Consider the following 20,551-nt stretch of genomic DNA (forward strand, 5'->3'; position numbering starts at 1 on the left):
CCCAAGTAGGAAGTCTCATAAACCAGGGAGAAAGAATACGATAGAAAATCTAGCCAAGCTACCCCAAGTTCATCAGGTATAAATGTAAAGTTTTTGCAGCGGATCCAGGTAAGTCTCCCAACTCTCATCAACGGTTAAATAAACCTAAAGATTGAATTACTACTTATCTATCTTCTCACCCTCCTGTGAAAGGGGCTTTAGTCGAGGCATCATTACATAATTCCACAAAGAAAACTCCTAGAAAAATTATTATCTCCATTAATGTCCTATCTTCGCAATGCTCTAATAAATTTAATCTTCTAGACGCTCTAAATGATAACAACATCTCTACTTCCTCAAACGTCTCTGACATGCTTTTTTAAACCTTACACCCCATTAATGGCATTAACGAGAACCGTGTCCTCCCTTGCAAACTCCTCTTCAATTGTCTGACACTCACCACGTGTCATCCCCCCTTAGAAACCCCAACAGACTCTCATCTCCCTTTGGGCCGATAATTTTTTCAAACAGCCAAAAAATCTCTAAGACAGAATTGGAAATGCTACCTACTTCCCAAAGTAATTTCCAACATTTACACTTGGCAAACTCTGATGGACAAGTGGCCATAGAAATTTGCCCAGCAAAATATTCCCCTAAATCCTATTTGCAAGAAACAACCAATCACCTCCCTCACGTATCATCCTATAAATATATGCAATCATTAACACTCTAATCACATCCTCCTCCTCTACGTATATTACTTCCTTTTCTCACAATGTTCAGACCATCAATTCCCATTCAACAGAAAATTCATCTTATTTCTCTAGCTCGTCCTCCTCCTCTCAGGCCCACCATAAACTTGAACATGAACATGAACAACCCCCCTCCCCCTCCTCTCCAAATCCGCAACACCCTCTATTGTTTTCGACTCAACATTTCATCCCTTTCACCTCCCACAATCATGGGTTGAGATGAGCCTGCAAGGCCATGCAACCATCTTTTCCATGGAAATCAACGGATTGGAGACTCTAGTTATTCTACAGAACTAGAATTTCCTTGCTCAACTGATCTTATAAGGAATGAAAATAGCAATGGATTTTTTTATAAACAAAATGTGGGCGGCAAATATTCTGGATCCCCTAGCACCACCGGTCACTCCATCCTTTATCCAGACGATGCAGATATTGTGGAACCTTCGACACCACTTCAATCATTTCCCCAACATGACCAATCTTGATCAAACCCCATTTTTTACCCCTCTGGAGCTAATCCGCAGCAACCCCAGACTATTTCCCTAGTAATAAATTCCTATGCCTTAGCACCCTCCACTAGTGATCCCAACCCTAGGAGCAATGAACCCTCCGAGTCCCCAAGACCAAGGAGAGGTAAGGGCTCCTCCAATGAGAAGGAACACCTCTTTCACAGAAATTTCAAACTTAAAAAATGTGGCCCTTATGATCTTCCCCGAGGGAGAGGACAAAAAATACATTCAGATTTGTCTCCCGTCACTAGTGAAATTCTCCTTCGACCTCCGGCGAGCAATAAAAATGGCTCTGGCCAAATATGTGGTAGTATTAACACCAAATATGAACCCTAATCTGACCCCCACGACGGGCTGCCCTGAGATACCTTCACTCTTCTACTCTCCCATGAATCAGCCCACTAGCATAATCGTGTGGAATACTCGTGGTGTTAACAATGATAACTTTAAAAGAAATTTTAAAGACCTTATCCAAAACTATAATCCTTACATAGTTGCCCTCCTTGAAACCAAAATGGAAAATCACCAGGGCATGCTTAACGAATTTGGCTTTGATGACTTTTGGGAATGTCGCACCCCTAAGCTACCCCCAGGACGCAGACACAGGACCTAGGATGATGAGTGACCCCAAGCTAACCCTGCTGGCATATCATACGCACACTAAATAAACTGAAGTAAGAAAATATTGTGTGGAAGCTAAATCATGAGATAAACTGAAATGATGGGGGATACCCATAAGCTAACTGAATATATAAAATCTGAGAGTTTAACAACAACTGAAAGGTCAAACTCAAGTACTAAAGCTGAATCTAACTATGTCTGAAATAAGCCTCTTACTGACTAGAAGTGCTGGGACATGCCCCAACTAAATCTAGCAAAACTGAAACTAAAGACTAAATAGAAAAAGAACATTTATATCGTCCTCGGAAAATAAGAACTCACCACTAATGCTGCTGAGCTGAAGATCGGGAACCGATCTATGCATGATCTGGAAGCTGAGGACCTGAACCTACATCACGAGAAGATGTAGCGCAGAGTATATATCTGTACTTGAAGGGTACTGAACATACAAGATAGAATAAATGTGAATAAAATACATAACTAAACAAAGCATATAACTGAGCAATGTCATGAAATAAGCATGATAATATACTGAAGGTACTGAATATGAACTAACTGAATGCAATGACCAAGTTTATAACATGTTGAGACTGAAATCTGACTGTAATTGATAACATGGTCAGTGCAATAGAGTCTGACTGTGAGAGATACTAATGACCGACATAAAACCACATGAGCTAAATGTGGAGTCTGGTATATACGCCCCATCGAGAGGACCCCATATACTCTGACAGAGGTATAGAGGCATGACTGGCGTAATCACTAAAATGTAATGCCCAAAGAGGGGACTTATAATCCTACGGGGGCACGTAGTTTTGGGACTATTTAGGTACGCTGAACCCTAGTCTACTCGGTCTAAGCCTACTCCCAATTAGAATGTATATAAGCAATATCATGACTGAAATGATGAAGTACTGGATAGCTCAATTACTGACATGTAAACTCTGAGAATGCAACAATTATAACTGATAATGTGACATTCGTAAACTGAAGCATGTATATCTGAAATAACTGACCTAGCAAATGTAATTCATGAACTAAAATAACTACATATCTAGGGTTCTGAATATCATACAAGGAACTAACCAACAATATGATAATCTGATTTGGATAATTCTAACAGCTAAAACCCAACAATTTCTAACATTCAAGAAACCCTAGGTCTAGATAATATTAAGAGAATTAAGAATCTGACTGAATTCTAGGGACCTAATGGGTGAAAGGAACCCACTAGTGAAATCCCACATACCTGGTGACGAATTCCATGGAGAAATATTTCGATTTTGGGGTTGGAACTGATGAAAACTCGTTGTGTTCTTGAACTAGGGCTGCTCGACTTTCTCCTCTATTTTGCTCTAAGTTTTGCTTGATTTTGGTGAATAATTGATTAGGTTAGGTTCTAATTAGTTTACTAGGCTAAAACTGACCAAAACCACATAGTTTAGGGGTTAAACGACGTAGTTTAGGGGTCCAACGCATAGGGAAAAGACCAAACAACCCCTGACATAAAAATTGTTGGGGTCACTGACGGTGCATGGATGGACCGACGATACATCCTGGTGACCGTCGATGGGGTTCTGGGACTGATATCTGAGGGGTCTGATCCACAGATCAGGACCACGGTTTGTGGGTTCAGCCGTAGGTCAAACCTTAGACAGTTTTCTGGACCTTTCTGGGAGGGGATTGTAGGTGGTGAACCACGGAGCATTAGGACGGACCGTGGGTCACCCTACGGTCTATGGGTGGTGCCCGTTGGTGCCACCTGCAACTTCTAAAAATCTACATTTTGGTAATTCTAGCATACGGGGTGTTATATTATCTCCCCCTTAGGAACATTCATCCTCGAATGAAGTCTAAACTAGCTGGATAGGGAGGGAAAGAGCTGCAAACCCTACCACTAATTACTGGAAACTGATTTCTGACTTAACTAAGTTCCAAGAACTTGCAAATATGCTGAAAAGGCAAGTATAACTAAAGGAACATGATGCTAAGACTGAAACTGTGCATGAATGACTGAAAAACTGAAGAGAAACTATTACCTCAAGCTGGAATGGAATCGGTTGGAAAGAGGTGAGGATACTTGGTCTTCATAGCTGCTTGTTCTTCTCAAGTATCTCCCTCTACGGATTGACTCCTACACAAACCTTAACTGAAGTGACTTCTTTGTTTCTCAACCTTTGAACCTGACGATCAAGCATCTCAATTGGAACATCATCATAAGTGAAACTATCCTTCACAGCCACACTTTCTAAAGGTACTATAGATGTTGGATCGCCCACACACTTCTTCAACAAGGAAATGTGAAAGAACGGATGCACTCCTGCTAGTTCTATTGGCAACTCTAACTCATAAGCCACTTAACCAACTCTTTTCAAGATCTTGTAAGGGCCTACATATCTAGGACTAAGTTTCCTTTTCTTTCCAAATCTCATCACCCCCTTCATAGGTAAAACTTTCAGAAAAACCCAATCATCAACTTGGAACTCTAAGCCCCTTCTCCTTACATCTGCAAAGGATTTCTGGCGACTCTGGCCTGTCTTAAGTCTATCTCTAACGAGCTGAACTTTTTCCATGACATCATGAGACGAATCTGGCCCTATCAAGGCTGCTTCACCTACTTCAAACCAACCAACTGAAGATCTACATTTACGCCCATACAATGCCTCATAAGGGGTCATCTAAATATTGGAATGATAGCTATTATTGTATGCGAACTCTATAAAAAGAAGGTGATCATCCCAACTACCCTTGAAATCAATCACACAAGCTCTCAATATGTCCTCTAAGTTCTGAATGGTACGCTCTACCTGACTACCCATCTGTGGATGAAATGTTGTGTTAAGATTAACTTTAGTACCAAGACCTTTCTAAAATGTCTTCCAGAAATGAGAGGTAAATTGAGGACCTCTATATGAGATTATAGAAAAAGGAACCCCATGCAACTTAACTATCTCATTAATGTAAAGCTTGGCGTAGTCCTGCACCGAATCTGTCGTCTTAACAGCCAAAAAGTGTGCAAACTTAGTAACTCTGTCAACTATCACCCAAATGGAGTCATGTTGTCTGCGAGTACGAGGTAAACCTGTAATGAAGTCCATGTTGATCATGTTAATTTCTTGAGTCATACCTCATGGTTTCTGATGTTCTACCTTCACCTACTGACAATTAGGGCACTTAGCCACAAAATCCACTATATCCCTTTTCATACCATTCCACCAAAAGACTTCTAGTTGATCATGGTACATCTTAGTGGCGCATGGATGAATAGAATATCTGGAGTTATGGGCTTCTGCATGAATCTATTGTCTCAACTCACCCACCTTATGAACACATAATCGACCCTGATAGTGAAGCACACCATCTCCCCTTGGGAGAAAACCTCCACTCTCTGCTGATGGATTGCACCCTTTAATTGAAGCAAAATCGGATCACTGTCTTACTTCCCTTTAACTTCCGCTACCAATGAAGTTTCTGACCCATTCTAAACTTTTACACCACCATCTGATATGCTCATAAGGCGAACTCCCAAGCGATCAAACTTATGAACATCTTTTGCTAGTTCATTTATTTGTTCCTCAACATGTGTTACACTACCCATAGATAGTCTACTAAAAGCATCTGCTACTACATTGGCCTTACCAGGGAGATAAAACACACTCATATCATAATCTTTGAGGAACTCAAGCCATCTCCTCTAGCGAAGATTCAACTCTTTCTGGTGAACACATAATGAAGACTCTTATAGTATGTGAACACATCTATGTGAACACCATACAAGTAATGTCTCCAAATCTTAAGTGCAAACACCACTGCTACAGGCTCGAGGTCATGAGTGGATAATTCTTCGCATGCATCTTAAGCTGCCTAGAAGCATATCCTATAACCTTACCTCGTTGCATCAACACACAACCTAGGCCAACTCTGGATGCACCACAATAGATAATATAACCGTATGAACCCTCTGGTAGAGTCAAAATAGAAGTTGTAGTCAACCTAGTTTTTAGTTCTGCGAAGCTCTTCTCACAATCATTTGCCAATGAAACTTGGCCTTTTTCTGATTTAACTTAGTCAATGGAGAAGCTATGGATGAAAATCCTTCCACGAACCTTCTGTAATAACCTACCAAACCTAAGAAACTTCTAATAGTTGTAGGAGAGGTAGGTCTGGGCCATTGTTTCACTACTTCTATTTTCTGAGAATCCACTCGAATCCCTTCACTAGACACAATATGACCAAGAAAAGCAACAGACTGCAACCAAAACTAACATTTGCTAAGAATAATTGGCAATCTTTGAGAGTTTGCAAGACAACCCTCAAATGAGTCGCATGTTCTTCCTCATTCCTAGAGTAAATAAGGATATCATCAATAAAGATGATAACGAACAAGTCCAAATATTGCTTGAACACTCTATTCATCAAAACCATGAAAGCTGTAGGAGCATTGGTTAGTCCAAATGACAGAACTACAAATTTATAATGACCATACCGAGTTATGAAGGTTGTCTTCGGAATGTCACTATCTCTGACTCTGAGCTGATGGTTATCGGATCTGAGGTCTATCTTTGAGAAATGACTAGCAACTTGATGTTGGTCAAACAAGTCATCAATCCTGGGGATAGGATATTTATTCTTGATTGTGACCTTGTTCAACTATCTATAATCAATGCACATCATGAGAAAACCATCTTTTTTCTTCACGAACAACATTGGTGCACCCCATGGGGATATATTGGGTCTGATGAGGCCCTTATCTAGAAGGTCTTTCAACCGCTCTTTCAATTTCTTAAGCTCAGTTGGAGCCATTTTGTAACGAGGAATAAAAATAGGCTGGGTATCTGAAAGTAGATCAATTCCAAAGTCAATTTTCCTTTCGAGAGGAACTCCGGGAAGATCTTCTAGGAACTCGTTAACTACTGGAACTGACTCAAAAGTTGGGGTTTTGGAGCTTGAATCCTTAACTCGAACTAGATGATAGAGACAACCCTTAGAGATGATCTTTATGGCCTTAATGTAAGAAATGAATCGACCCATAGGCATTAAGCTACTAACCTTCTATTCTAAGATTGGTTCGTCTGGAAACTGGAAACGAACGATCTTAGTTCTACAACCAACTAAGGCATAACATGAATGTAACCAATCTATGCCTAAAATAACAACAAAATCTACCATTTATAACTCTACAAGATCTGTTGAGGTGACTTTTTGGGAGACTGTGACAAGGTAATTTATTTATACCCATCTAGCTATAACTCGATTACCTACTGGAGTAGAGACTGAGAAGGGTTCTGAAAGAGTTTCTAGACTAACATTGAAGTTGACTGCTATATAAGGAGTTACAAAGGAGTGAGTAGCCCTCTGGGTCTAACAAAGCATAAACATTTAAGTTAAAGACTCGTAACGTACCACTGACTACATCAAGAGAATCTTCCTGATCCTGGCGAGCCTGGAGAGCATACAACCTGTTTTGGCATTGTCCGCCACTTGTACTAGATGAGTTACCCTGCTGAGTTGGGCCACCTGCTGGTGGTGCTGAAGTTGTAGATTCAGCCCTACCATTATTGCCTCCCTGACCCTGTTTAGCAGAAGGACATTCCCTCAACTTGTGACCAGATTGACCACACCCAAAGCATCCTTCCTTTCCTGCAAGACACTCATCCGGATGGTTCTTACCACACTTTGGACAAGTTGGGTAGGTTCTGGTGCCTAAAATACTCCCCTATTTAATTTCCATTGAGTATACCAGATGTCAGCTACATCTTTAAACTGGTAGGATGCCAACTCTACCCTATCATTACCATTCACTTGCATCACTCCAAAGATCTTCTTGACCTCATCTATAAAGTTTTATAGATCCTCACCAATCTACGATCCTAAGAACTCATACGGATTCATCCTAGCAAAATCACAAACCCTAGATGTTGTTGATCCATCACTAGTATTTGCAGGAACTGGAACCTGCTGATTGTTCTGGTTGGTCACACTCTGAGCCAAAATCTGAATGGCATTTTGGAACTCTGCATTCGAAACTTCCTGATCTGGGACTGGAGGAGTTGTGTTAGCGTTGCGGGCATTCGCATTCCTTCTGAAAGCTCTACGAGGAGGCACAATCTGAAAGCGCATAACATCAAGTTATAAATGAGGAATTAGATCATACCCTACACACGATAAGAGTAACAAGAAAGTGAACTCTTCCTAAAAAACTTCGTAGCCTCCCTCTTATTAGATGTGGTGCACTTCACACCCATGAAAAGGACTCCACTTAGTGCGGCTTTTCAGTCATCCTAGGATTCTTAACCTAGTGGCTCTGATACCAAGTTTGTCACTCCCCGAAGCTACCCCCAAGACGCAGACACGAGACCTAGGATCACGAGTGACCCCAAGTTAACCCTGCTGGCATATCATAAGCATACTAAATGAACAGGAAGTAAGAAAACACTGTACGAAAGCTAAATCATGAAATAAACTGAAATGATGGGGAATACCCATAAGCTAACTGAATATATAAAAACTTTGAGTTTAACAACAACTGAAAGGTCAAACTCAAATACTAAAGATGAATCTAATTATGTATGAAATAAGCCTCAAAATGACTAGAAGTGTTGGGACATGCCCCAGCTAAATCTAGCAAAACTGAAACTAGAGACTGAAAATAGAAAAGGAATATGTCTGTCGCCCTTGGAAAATGAGGACGCACCACTGATGCCGCTGAGCTGAAGATCGAGAACCGATCTATGCATGATCTGGAAGCTGAGGACCTGAACCTACATCATGAAAAGATGTAGCGCAGAGTATGCGTTAGTACTTGAAGGGTATTGAGCATGCAGAACAGAATAAAGCTAAATAAAATACATAACTGAACAAAACATATCACTGAGCAATGACATGAGATAAGCATGATACTATACTGAAGGTACTGAACATGAACTAACTGAATTCAATGACCAAGTTTATAACACGTTGAGACTGAAATCTGGGTGTAACTGATAACATGGTCAGTGCAATAGAATCTGACTATGGGAGTTACTAATGACTGACATAAAACCACATGAGCTAAATATGGAATCGGATGCATATGCCCTATTGAGAGGACCCCATATACCCTACCAGAGGTATAGAGGCATGACTGGCGTAATCACTAAAATGTAATGCCCAAAGAAGGGACTTATAATCCTACGGGGGCACGCAATTTTGGGACTCTTTAGGTACGCTAAACCCTAGTCTACTCGGTCTAAGCCTACTCCCAATTAGAATGTATATAAGCAATATCATAACTGAAATGATGAAGTACTGGATAGCTTAATTACTGACTTGCAAACTCTGAGAATGCAACAATTATAACTGATAATGTAACATTCGTAAACTGAAGCGTGTATATCTGAAATAACTGACCTAGCAAATGTAATTCATGAACTAAAAGAACTACATATCTAGGGTTCTGAATATCATACAAGGAACTTGATAAGAGCTTATGCCTTTTTGTGTTTTGATGATCTCTTCACAAGTGCAGGGACCTAGTCCTCTGCAGAGTATGCTCGTCCAGTGACAAAGTGTGGTACAACTGTAAAAGCTGTCTGCGTCAGAAGCTGCAGAGTACTTCACAAATCAGAAGCAAGGAGGTTGCTTGTACGTTTGGTAATAACTTTTGTGGTATATACTAAACAAAAGACAACAATATCAATCAATTCATTCAAAGGAAGAGTCTTTCAAGCTTCAAGAATAGCAAGGAACTTGATCAATTACTTCAAGAGCTTCAAGAACAACAAGGGATCTGATCAATTACTTCAAGAGCTTCTTGTACCAGCTGTTACTTTGTTTGTTTGTAATAGTGCTTACATTGTAGGATTCGTTTTGTGAAAGAAACGTTTCAAACTTGTTTGAATCATTGTAAGAACTAGGTTAAGGGTAACTTAGGTTCTTACTCTAAAAGTCTATATTAATCGGTTAGGATTAGTATAGTGGGCGGTGTTGTATCCGCTTAGCAAAGTCTAAGTTATCTAAGAGTGATAGCTTAGTGAGTAGTGTTGTATCTGCTCTGGCTCATCTAAGTAATAGGAGGTATTGCTTAGAGTTGGGATTAGTAGGCTAATCTCGGTTTGTAAACTTGCTTTTACTTTTGCTTGGAAAAGATTAGTGAAAGAAGTGTGAAAAGTCCTGGCAGGCCAGGTCGTGGTTTTACTCCCTTGAGCAAGGAGGTTTCCACGTAAAGTTGTTGTGCAATCTTTACTTTCAGCACTTTGTTTATTTTCTGTTATTGTAACTGTGCTGAGGACCTGGTCCCATCTAGACTAGTGGACGCATACATTCCAACAAGTGGTATCAGAGCAAGTCTTTTCTCTCCGGTTAACACCAAGAAAAGGAAAGATCCTGACGGAATGGCCGCTCCACCTAACATGGAGGAAGGACAGTCTTCGATCAGACCACCTCGATTCAATGGTCAATATTATGGATGGTGGAAAAATTATATGCATGATTATATCAATGCAGAGGACACTGAGTTGTGGGATATCATTCTTGATGGTCCTTACGTTCCAGTCAAGGAAGTGAAGGATGGAGAGACTACCACTTCTATGGTCAAGACAAGAAAAGAATACAATGAAGTTGATAGGAGGAAGATTGAAAAAAATTACATAGCTAAGAAGATCCTAGTGTGTGGGATTGGAGCGGAAGAGTACAACAGAATTTCTGCCTGTGAATCAACCAAAGAGATATGGGACTGTCTCCAAACAGCCCATGAAGGAACACAACGAGTAAAAGAGTCTAAGGTCGATATGCTTACGACTCAATACGAGAATTTTTGTATGAAGGAAGGTGAAACTATCTTTGAAATGAACTCAAGATTCACTTCCATCACCAACGAACTAAGATGCTTAGGTGATCCAATTCCTTTAAGCAAACAAGTTCGCAAGATTCTCAAGGTTCTTCCCAAGTCATGGGAAAGCAAAATTGATGCTATAACAGAGGCAAAAGATCTGAAGACACTTTCCATGGATGAGCTGATTGGAAATCTCCAGACCTACGAGCTGAATAAAAAGCAGGGGACAAACATAAAGGAGGAGGATGAAATGGCCTATGTTACTAAAAGGTTTCAAAAAATCATCAAGAAACATGACGTTTTTCAAAAGAAGGCTTCGACCAGCAGAACATCAAACGCAAATGACCTTTGCCATAAATGTGGCAAACCTGGTCATTTTATGAGGGACTGTCCCAGCCAAAAGCAGGAAACTCAGAACTTCAAACCTCGTAAGAGGGACCTGGTCCCAGACAGTGCTCGGAGAAAGGCTCATGCTGATCAGTTGGTGAGAAAAGCCCTTGCTGTATGGGGAAATGATTCAAGTGAGTCAGAAGAAGATGCAGAAAGTTATGAAGATGTTTCAATGATGGCTATTAAAGATGATGAAAATGTCTTCAATTCCATCTTCTCATTAATGGCAAATTCTGATGATGAAGAGGATTCAGATGAGGTAACTCTTTTTTATCTTAAAGATGATCTAGATAATCTGCCTATTGAAAATTTGAGAAAACTTGCTGCTCTGCTTATTGATTGTGTTGATGAACGAACCACTGAAAACTTAATGTTGAATAAAAAATTAAGTTTGTGTGAAGATAAGAATTCTGCTCTCATGTCTAAACTGAGTATCAGGATAGGTATCCTCGAGAATGATAGTCTGGAACCCAGTGAGGGACCTGGTACCTCAGTAGGTGGAAAAAGAAAGCTTAGCATCCTTGAGGAAGAACTGGAAGAAAAGCTCAAAATCCTTGAGTCCAAGTTAGTTGCTTCTCTTGAAACAAATTCTCAACTGAGAAAGGATCTGAGTAAGGTCAAGGAGGAGTTAAGCCACTCTCTAAAATGGACTGACTCTTCTAAGATACTCTCTAATCTGTCTAATCAGAGTTTCAATGGAAAGAAAGGGTTGGGACGTAGACCAATAGAACCTCCTTATAATCCTCATAGCAAATATGTGTCTGTATCTGACAATCTGTTGTGCACTCACTGTGGGCGTAATGGTCATCTAAAAGAAAAGTGTGAGACTCTGAGAAAAGCAAAAGAAAAGCATGAGAAATTTGTCAGATCTGAAAATAATGATAAAAGGGAACTCAAGGGACCTGGTCCCCATTATCGTTTCAGTAAGAAAACTTTGCCTCCTTGGACAGAAAGGTTTCTTATCAGACCTCTTAATGATTACTGGGAACTCCGTCTGAAGTGGGTTCCCAAGTCTAATAAGTGATTCTTGTGCAGAAGAGAGGGAGCAGTCAATGTTGGTACATGGATAGTGGATGCTCAAGGCATATGACTGGAAATTCTCTAAACTTCCTCACTTTGGAAGCACACCAAGGTGGTGGTGTGTCATTTGGCGGTGGAAAGAAAGGTTTTATTCTTGGTATTGGCAAGATAGGAAGAACTCCTGATCATTCCATAGACAGTGTATACTATGTGGACGGTTTGAAGTTTAATCTCTAAAGTGTGTATCATATTTGCGACAAGGAAAAATGAAGTCAAGTTCATGTCTGAAGGGAAACAACTTGTCATGTCTGAGTGCTCAAACTGATGATGCAAATCTTTGGCATAGGCGACTGGGTCATGTAAGTACCTCTTTACTTAACAAGCTTGTTACAGGGGACCTGGTCCGCAGACTACCAAAGCTGAAGTTCTCAAATGACAAAATCTGTGATGCCTGTGCAAAAGGCAAACAAACAAGATTTTCTTTCAGGGCAAAGAAGGGGTGAGCACTATCAGACCTTTGGAACTTCTCCACATGAATCTGTGTGAACCTGTTAGAATTCAAAGCAGATGAGGAGTGATGAAGGGATACCATGAGATGGAGAAGCGAATCAAGGAAAGGGAAGACAAGGATATCCTAAATCCTAGAAACAAACAGGTTGCAAAGGAAATTGCTGCAGATCTCACAGGAGCACCTGGTCCCTCTGATACTACCTATAAGGTTCCATCTCAAAATCATGAAGCTGATGATGTTGAATCTGATGCTGAAATCGAAGAAGAGTTGATCATAAAGTCCGGATGGAAACATCAATTCTCACATCCATTGGACAATCTCATCTTTTCACTTAACTCTGGAATTCAAACTAGATCCAGGACAAGAAATCTAGTTGTATATTCAGCCTTTATGTCAAGAGAAATACATTAAGGAACTGCTTTGAAAGTTCAATTCGATTGAGGCAAAAGTTCTTGACACTCCCATGAGCACAAGTGTGAAGCTTGACTTAGATGAAGATGGAGTTGAGGAATGAGTGCAAGATTTCAAGCAGCACCAAAGGAATCCCATCTAAAGGCAGCTAAACGTATCCTGAGATACTTGAAGGGAACTCAGGACCTGGTCCTCTTCTACCTAACAGGTGACTCACTTGATCTAATTGGTTTTGCAGATGCTGATTATGCAGGCTTTCTTGTAGATCGAAAGAGTACATCAGGCATGGCACATTTTCTTGGATCATCACTGATTTCCTGAGGGACAATGTTGAGAAGCAAAATGTGGTGATGAAGTTCTGTAAGACTGAGGACCAGCTGACTGATATCTTTACAAAGTCATTGAGTAAAGAATGCTTCATTAAAAGCAAAATGAGGCTGGGGATGGACAAGATTACCTGATTCCGTGACAAGTTTGCACAAAAATCTTCTATTTTGATTATGTTACGGAGGGCAGGTATCTATACTTGTTTTAATGTTTGTCATTTAAGAATTCACTTTTGGTACCTTAATGTAGGTATACACTCATGGTGTGTCTAGCTGAAGGGAAGATTAAATCATACTGACAGGGTTGCAAACTGAAAAGGGGACCTGGTCCTGCTGAGGTTAGTATCACTTATACTACACTGTTTGTATGTCACATCACTGCCACGTGTCCCTCGCCCATTCATCGCGTCAGTTTCAGATGTCTTTTTTGTTTTTAAACCAAAGGTCGCTACTGTTTGGGGACCCAATGTCTTTTTGCTTTTATATACTACTTCTCTTAGTGAATCAAATTGCAAAATCTCTTCAAACAATTCTTGTTGAAATTCACTAATCCCCTCTCCAAAGCTTTTCTTTCTTTCTCAAAATGCCTAACTCTAATTCTTCTTCAAAGATCCCTATCTCCTAAGAAGTTGAAAATCTTAGTTCATTCAACTTCTCATTTTTACTCCAGAAGGCTGTAAAAAAATCACATGTGAAAAGGGAGAAAGTTAGAAAACAGGTGGCTGAAAATTATAACTCATAAAGGGACTAGGTTCTAGGGTGCAAAATCAAAGTGAAGAAAAGAAAATGACAAGGGAGGAGAGGATAACGGCAATGGAATGTGATTGTGTTGAAGGAAAAGCTAGGGCAGATCTTAAGTGGCAGATGTTCTAGCGCAGCAGGCTGCTCTTAAACGGGAAGTGACTGATCTTACTGAGATTCTGAATAACAACGAGATTTAAATTAGTTCACTGAGGTCTGAATTACAGAATGCGGTTTCGAGGGGACCTGGTACCAGCGATGGAAATGAGCAGGTATTGCAAAAGTTAAGGGATGAAAATGAAAGGCTGCTGAAGACAAATGCATCACCCAGTGAGGAAGTTAAGGCTCTCAACAGGCAGCTTATCAAGGCTCATGAGGATGCAAATGAGCATTTGTCTCTGTTTATGTGCATCCTCAATCCATTTCCCCTTCCGTCCTAAAAGTGTCTTGTTTCCTTAGTTTCCCTTTTTGTTCTTAAATCGTGATTAAAACTCTTATGGCTTTGTGTTTGTTTTGCTTGACTACAGTGGTCAGTATTTGTGATCTAATGCTATTTATATTTCTCCCCTGTTCATGTGTGGCTTAATATTCTCTTTATGCTTACATACACATGTTCTGTGTGGCCCAAGGCCCTGAATTCTTTATTGCCTTGCATTTAACTTGAATATGTTTACTGCTTCACCTTTTCAATGATGTCAAAAGGGGGAAGTTTTGTTGTAAAGTTGGTTGTGGAATAGGGGCCATGAACTAAAGGGGAACTGTGGTTGTTAGGGGCATTGAACTAAGGGGGAACGAACTGTGGTTGTCACTGGTGCACTAACAAAGGGGGAATTTGTTAAAGGGGGAATTTGTTATGTATTTGAATGAATGTATGTTCACTCACGTGAGGAGTTATGCAGGTTGTTTGTCATCATCAAAAAGGGGGAAATTGATAAGAGCTTATGCCTTTTTGTGTTTTGATGATCTCCTCACAAGTGCAGGGACCTGGTCCTCTGCAGAGTATGCTCGTCCAATGACAAAGTGTGGTACAGCTGTAAAAGCTGTCTGCGTCAGAAGCTGCAGAGTACTTCACAAATCAGAAGCAAGGAGGTTGCTTGTACGTTTGGTAATAACTTTTGTGGTATATACTAAACAAAAGACAACAATATCAATCAATTCATTCAAAGGGAGAGTCTTTCAAGCTTCAAGAATAGCAAGGAACTTGATCAATTACTTCAAGAGCTTCAAGAACAACAAGGGATCTGATCAATTACTTCAAGAGCTTCTTGTACCAGCTGTTACTTTGTTTGCTTGTAATAGTGCTTACATTGTAGGATTCGTTTTGTGAAAGAAACGTTTCAAACTTGTTTGAATCATTGTAAGAACTAGGTTAAGGGTAACTTAGGTTCTTACTCTAAAAGTCTATATTAATCGGTTAGGATTAGTATAGTGGGCGGTGTTGTATCCGCTTAGCAAAGTCTAAGTTATCTAAGAGTGATAGCTTAGTGAGTAGTGTTGTATCTGCTCTGGCTCATCTAAGTAATAGGAGGTATTGCTTAGAGTTGGGATTAGTAGGCTAATCTCGGTTTGTAAACTTGCTTTTACTTTTGCTTGGAAAAGATTAGTGAAAGAAGTTTGAAAAGTCCTGGCAGGCCAGGTCGTGGTTTTACTCCCTTGAGCAAGGAGGTTTCCACGTAAAGTTGTTGTGCAATCTTTACTTTCAGCACTTTGTTTATTTTCTGTTATTGTAACTGTGCTGAGGACCTGGTCCCATCTAGACTAGTGGACGCATACATTCCAACAGAACTAAGCAACAATATGATAATCTGCTTTAGATCATTCTAACAGCTAAAACCCAATAATTTCTAATATTCAAGAAACCCTAGGTCTAGATAATATTAAGGGAATCAAGAATCTGACTGAATTCTAGGGACCAAATGGGCGAAAGGAACCCACTAGTGAAATCCCACATACCTGGTGATGAATTCAATGGAGAAATCTTTTGATTTTGGGGCTGGAACTAATGAAAACTTGTTGTGTTGAACTAGGGTTGCTCGACTTTCTCCTCTATTTTGCTCTAAGTTTCTCTTAATTTTGGTGAATTATTGATTAGGTTAGGTTCTAATTAGTTTACTAGGCTAAAATTGACCAAAACCACATAGTTTAGGGGTTAAATGATGTAGTTTAGGGGTCCAACGCATAGGGAAAAGACCAAACGACCCCTGACTTAAAAACTATTGGGATCACCGATGGTCCGTCCGAGCGATCGTCGACGGGGTTCTGGACTGACATCTAAGAGGTCTGATCCACGGACCAAGACCACAGCCCGTGGTCTAACCTACAGTTTGTGGGTCGACCCTTAGACAGTATTCTTGACCTTTTCTGGGAGGGGGTTGCAGGTAGTGAACCACGGACCGTGGGTCATCCTACGGTCCATGGGTGGTACCCGTCGGTGCCATTTGCAACTTCTAAAAATCTATATTTTGGTTGTTCTACCATACGGGGTGTTATAGGGAAACTCCAGCTCATGGTAGATCAGGTGGTATCGTTCTTCTTTGGCACACTAGTATTATCACTATCACTAGGAAAAACCAAACCTCCCAAGAGCTGCATGTCATGATCCAGGTATATCCTTTAAATCTACCTTGTTATTTCTCTATTATCTATGCTAGCACACTCTACTATAAGCGTATGAATCTTTGGAATAACCTAAAAGATATTGCCAATCCCTACGCTGGGCCTTGGCTTATAGCTGGCGATTTTAATGAAATTCATTCCCAAAAGGATAAGTGGGGGGGTCGCTCCTTTAGTACCACTAAAAGCTCTCACTTTTGGTCCTGTATCAACTATTGCAACCTCATTGACCTAGGGTTCAAAGGTGCTCGTTACACTTGGTCTAACCATAAGAGAAAGAAAAAGTCCTCTCTCATTCTAGAACGAATGGATAGGGTCTTTGGATATAATTGCTGGTTAGATCTTTGGCCCGATACTCAGATTACACACTTACCCAAAACCCATTCTAACCATAACCCCCTTCGTATTACCATTAACACTACTGTTGCTCATAGGAGAAACAAACCCTTTCGCCTAGAAAATTTTTGTTTCATCCTCAATTCAATAACTTAGTTAAGAATAGCTGGGAGAATAGATCCTTCTAGAAAGCTCTCCCTATCTTTACCTCTACTGCTACGGACTGGAGCAAGGAAACCTTTGGAGACATTTTTCAAAAGAAAAGAAAAATTCTTGCTAGATTAGAAGGCATACAAAATTTTGCCGCCTTCCCCATAGTTCTTTTCTTCAAAACCTCGACTTTAATCTTAGATTTGAATACAACAGCATCCTCAAACTCAAGGACGAATATTGGAAACTTAGATCTCGTATAAACTAGCTTAAAGACGAAGATGCAAATACGAAAGTCTTTCATCTCTCAGTAGTAAATAGAAGGAGGAGAAATAGAATAGTCTTTTTTAAGGATTACAATGACACATGGCTTACTGATCTCGGAAAAATTGTGGATCATACTTATGCCTACTTCAAAAATTGCTTTACTACCTCCCTTTCTGCCACTGATTAGCATCAAATTCTAACCGCCATACCCAGCTTCCATAAACTGGACCTTTCTGATCTTGATCGACCCCTTCAAGATTATGAAATCACCCACGCACTCAAGCCCTTTAAAGCTCCGGGTCCGGATGGACTTCACCCCCATTTTTTCCAATCTAAGTGGAAAACTGTAGGGGAATCTGTTATCGCTTGATGTCATGAAATTTTCACCACTCATACCATCCCCTAAAACATGAATAATACTCTCATCTACCTGATTCAAAAATTTGAAAATGCTAACCATCTCAAGAAATTTAGACCGATTGTCCTTTGTAATACCATATATAAGGTTATTACAAAAATAATAGCCAACCGCATCAAACCCCACCTATCTAACCTTATAGGGCCTTACCAATCTAGTTTTCTTAAGGGTCGAAGGGCCTGCGACAATGCCATCCTTGTTCAAGAGCTTATGAACCAGCTTAATAAGACTAAAAATAAAAAGGCATAACTATGCTTAAGATCGACCTTGAAAAGGCCTTTGATCGTTTGGAATGGTCTTTTGTTTATCGAACTCTACGACATTTTAAATTTTCGCCAAATATTACCAATCTTTTCATGAATGCATGTCCTCTTCTAACATAGCAGTTCTGGTTAACAATAACCAAACAACTTATTTTTCACCATCTAGAGGGATACGCAAAGGTGATCCCATGTCTCCTTATATCTTTATCCTTTGTATGGAACTTCTATCAGCTTACATAAATTACCAGGTTGACCTCATTCACTAGGATCCCGTCCACCTCTCCACTAATGGCCCCCTATTGTCTCATCTATTCTTTGCGGATGATCTTACTCTAATATCTAAAGGCTTTGTTAAATCCATCCATACCATATCCAATTCCCTGGCCAAGTTCTGCACCCTCTCCGATTAAAAAATTAATACGACCAAATCCAAGGCCTTATTCTCTTCAAACTGCGACTTTAACTTCAGGGATATAGTTAAACAACTTCTTCCTATCTCCCATTCCTCTTACTTTGGAAAATACCTTGGTTTCCCCATTTTAAACCGCAAACCCAAGGCTTGTGACTTCTAATATGTCATTGATAATATGAAGAAAAATTTCTCTAGTTGGAATGTAAGCTTTATGACCACTGCAGGTCAGATTATTTTGATCAAGTCTACTCTTAACGCTATTCCGGCCTATACCATGCAATATTTTCTACTCTCAAAGAAGATTTGATATGCCATTGATAAAATCAAATGAGATTTCCTTTGGGGTTCCTCCACCCATAAAAAAAGCTTCACTATGTGGCTTGGGAAAAGGTTACATCTCCGAAGGATAATGGGGACTTGGCCTTCAAAGTGCTGAAACTAAGAATAATGTTATCCTCACAGGCCTCGCCTGGAGATTCTTCTCAAACAATTCAGATCTTTAGGGGAAAACTTTATCCCATAAATACAAACATAATTATTCTACCCCTTATCAATATTTTATCAGGCAAAATATCCTCCATGGAGGCAAGTTTTGCTTGAAAGGTATAGCTTGGACACCTAGATCGGGAAACTCTATCAATATTTGGCACCAACGCTGGATGCGTAACAAATCCTCCATATGTTCCCTCCTTCATGGCCCCCTACATCGAGGAGAAGAGTACCTAAATCTCTCTACCTTATGGGATGGTACTTCTTGGGATTGGTCAAAAATTTCTTTCGACGTCCCCCCCAACATTGTGCAGGAAGCCTCCAAAATTCACCCTAACCCTCAGATCGGCGAAAACAATATCCCCTATTGGATTTATAATTCTACCGGTAACTTTTCTGCCTCTTCTACTCGTTCTATTTTTACCCCTGCCCCCTATCGACCCTTTGCTCTTCGATGGATTTGGCAGCTCAAGACGCCAGAAAAGATTAAGTTCTTCCTTTGGCAATGTGCCCTTGGACGACTGTCTACTCGTACCTATCTCCATTATATAGGCATCATAAATAATCCTACTTGTGCAGTTTGTCACAGTGGCCATGAGACCATTAGAAACATCTTCCTGGACTATTATATTGCAAAAAAGTTTTGGCTAGATCTAGGTTTGCGTATTGATAGTATTATTGCCCACATTGACGGCCACTAGCTATGCTCCTTTCGTGAACTAGAATTCCCCAAGAATGATCTCCCTTACGGCTGGGTTGATCTCTTTCCTTTTGTTATCTGGTATATTTGGATTAATAGGTATCATAATATTCATAATGGTAAAAATACTCTTCTCCTTCCTACATTGATTTGAAGCAGAACCTCTGAATTTATTCACAGTACTTTAGCACCTTCTAATCCGAAGGCCTCTATATCTATTAACATCAAGTGGTTTCTACCTCCCCCTAATCACTTTAAATTAAACACGAATGGGTCTTTCTCAAAGACATCAGGTGGAATTGGTGGGGTAATTAGAGACGACCAAGGAAACTAGAGGGTTGGCTACTACAAGCGTACACATAGCCATAATCACACTATGGCAGAATCAGAAACTCTCTTTTCTGGTCTTCAATTGGATATCACCTACAATCTTAAACCTTTAGAAGTGGAATCCTTCTCTACTGATCTTCTCCTCTATTTAGAGGAACCGGTTTCACTATATTCACCTTTAATTTCTTCTTGAATATCAATGTCGAGGAAGTTGGGGAATCTAGTGGTACGCCATAACTTCCGGCAAGGAAATAAGGTGGCAGACTTTTTGTGCAAGATAGGTTGTCGGCTAACAACGACCCCTCAATCATGCGTACTACTATCACCTTTTGCAGCTGCTGAAGATCTAGTCAAAGCATATAAAGAAGGTGTACTATCTAGTAAACTAATATTAAGGTCTACTTGTAATAAGTTAGCTCGTTTTGGCAATCTATATGTAATCACTAGTACTAATAGTGATCGTGTAAGGTTCATCGTTTAACTATATATATAATATATATC

General features: G+C 40.1%; 1 protein-coding gene and 1 pseudogene across 3 annotated transcripts in view; both read left to right on the forward strand.

Annotated features, from left to right (window-relative positions):
* The window catches only part of LOC125878199 (guanosine nucleotide diphosphate dissociation inhibitor 2-like), a 225,755-nt gene that overhangs the window by 188,851 nt on the left and 16,353 nt on the right, over positions 1–20,551 (forward strand). The window contains exon 1 of one of the 3 annotated variants that reach the window (XM_049559395.1): positions 17,757–17,767. The exons of the other annotated variants lie outside the window; for them this stretch is intronic. The gene's annotated coding sequence lies outside the window, so the exon portion shown is untranslated. Of the gene's footprint in view, positions 1–17,756; positions 17,768–20,551 lie in introns of those variants that run through there. 3 annotated transcript variants of the gene reach the window in all.
* LOC125878211 (uncharacterized) lies at positions 924–20,287 on the forward strand (annotated as a pseudogene).

The sequence above is a fragment of the Solanum stenotomum genome, chromosome 10 (genome assembly GCF_019186545.1).
Source record: "Solanum stenotomum isolate F172 chromosome 10, ASM1918654v1, whole genome shotgun sequence".
NCBI classification, from domain to species: domain Eukaryota; kingdom Viridiplantae; phylum Streptophyta; class Magnoliopsida; order Solanales; family Solanaceae; genus Solanum; species Solanum stenotomum.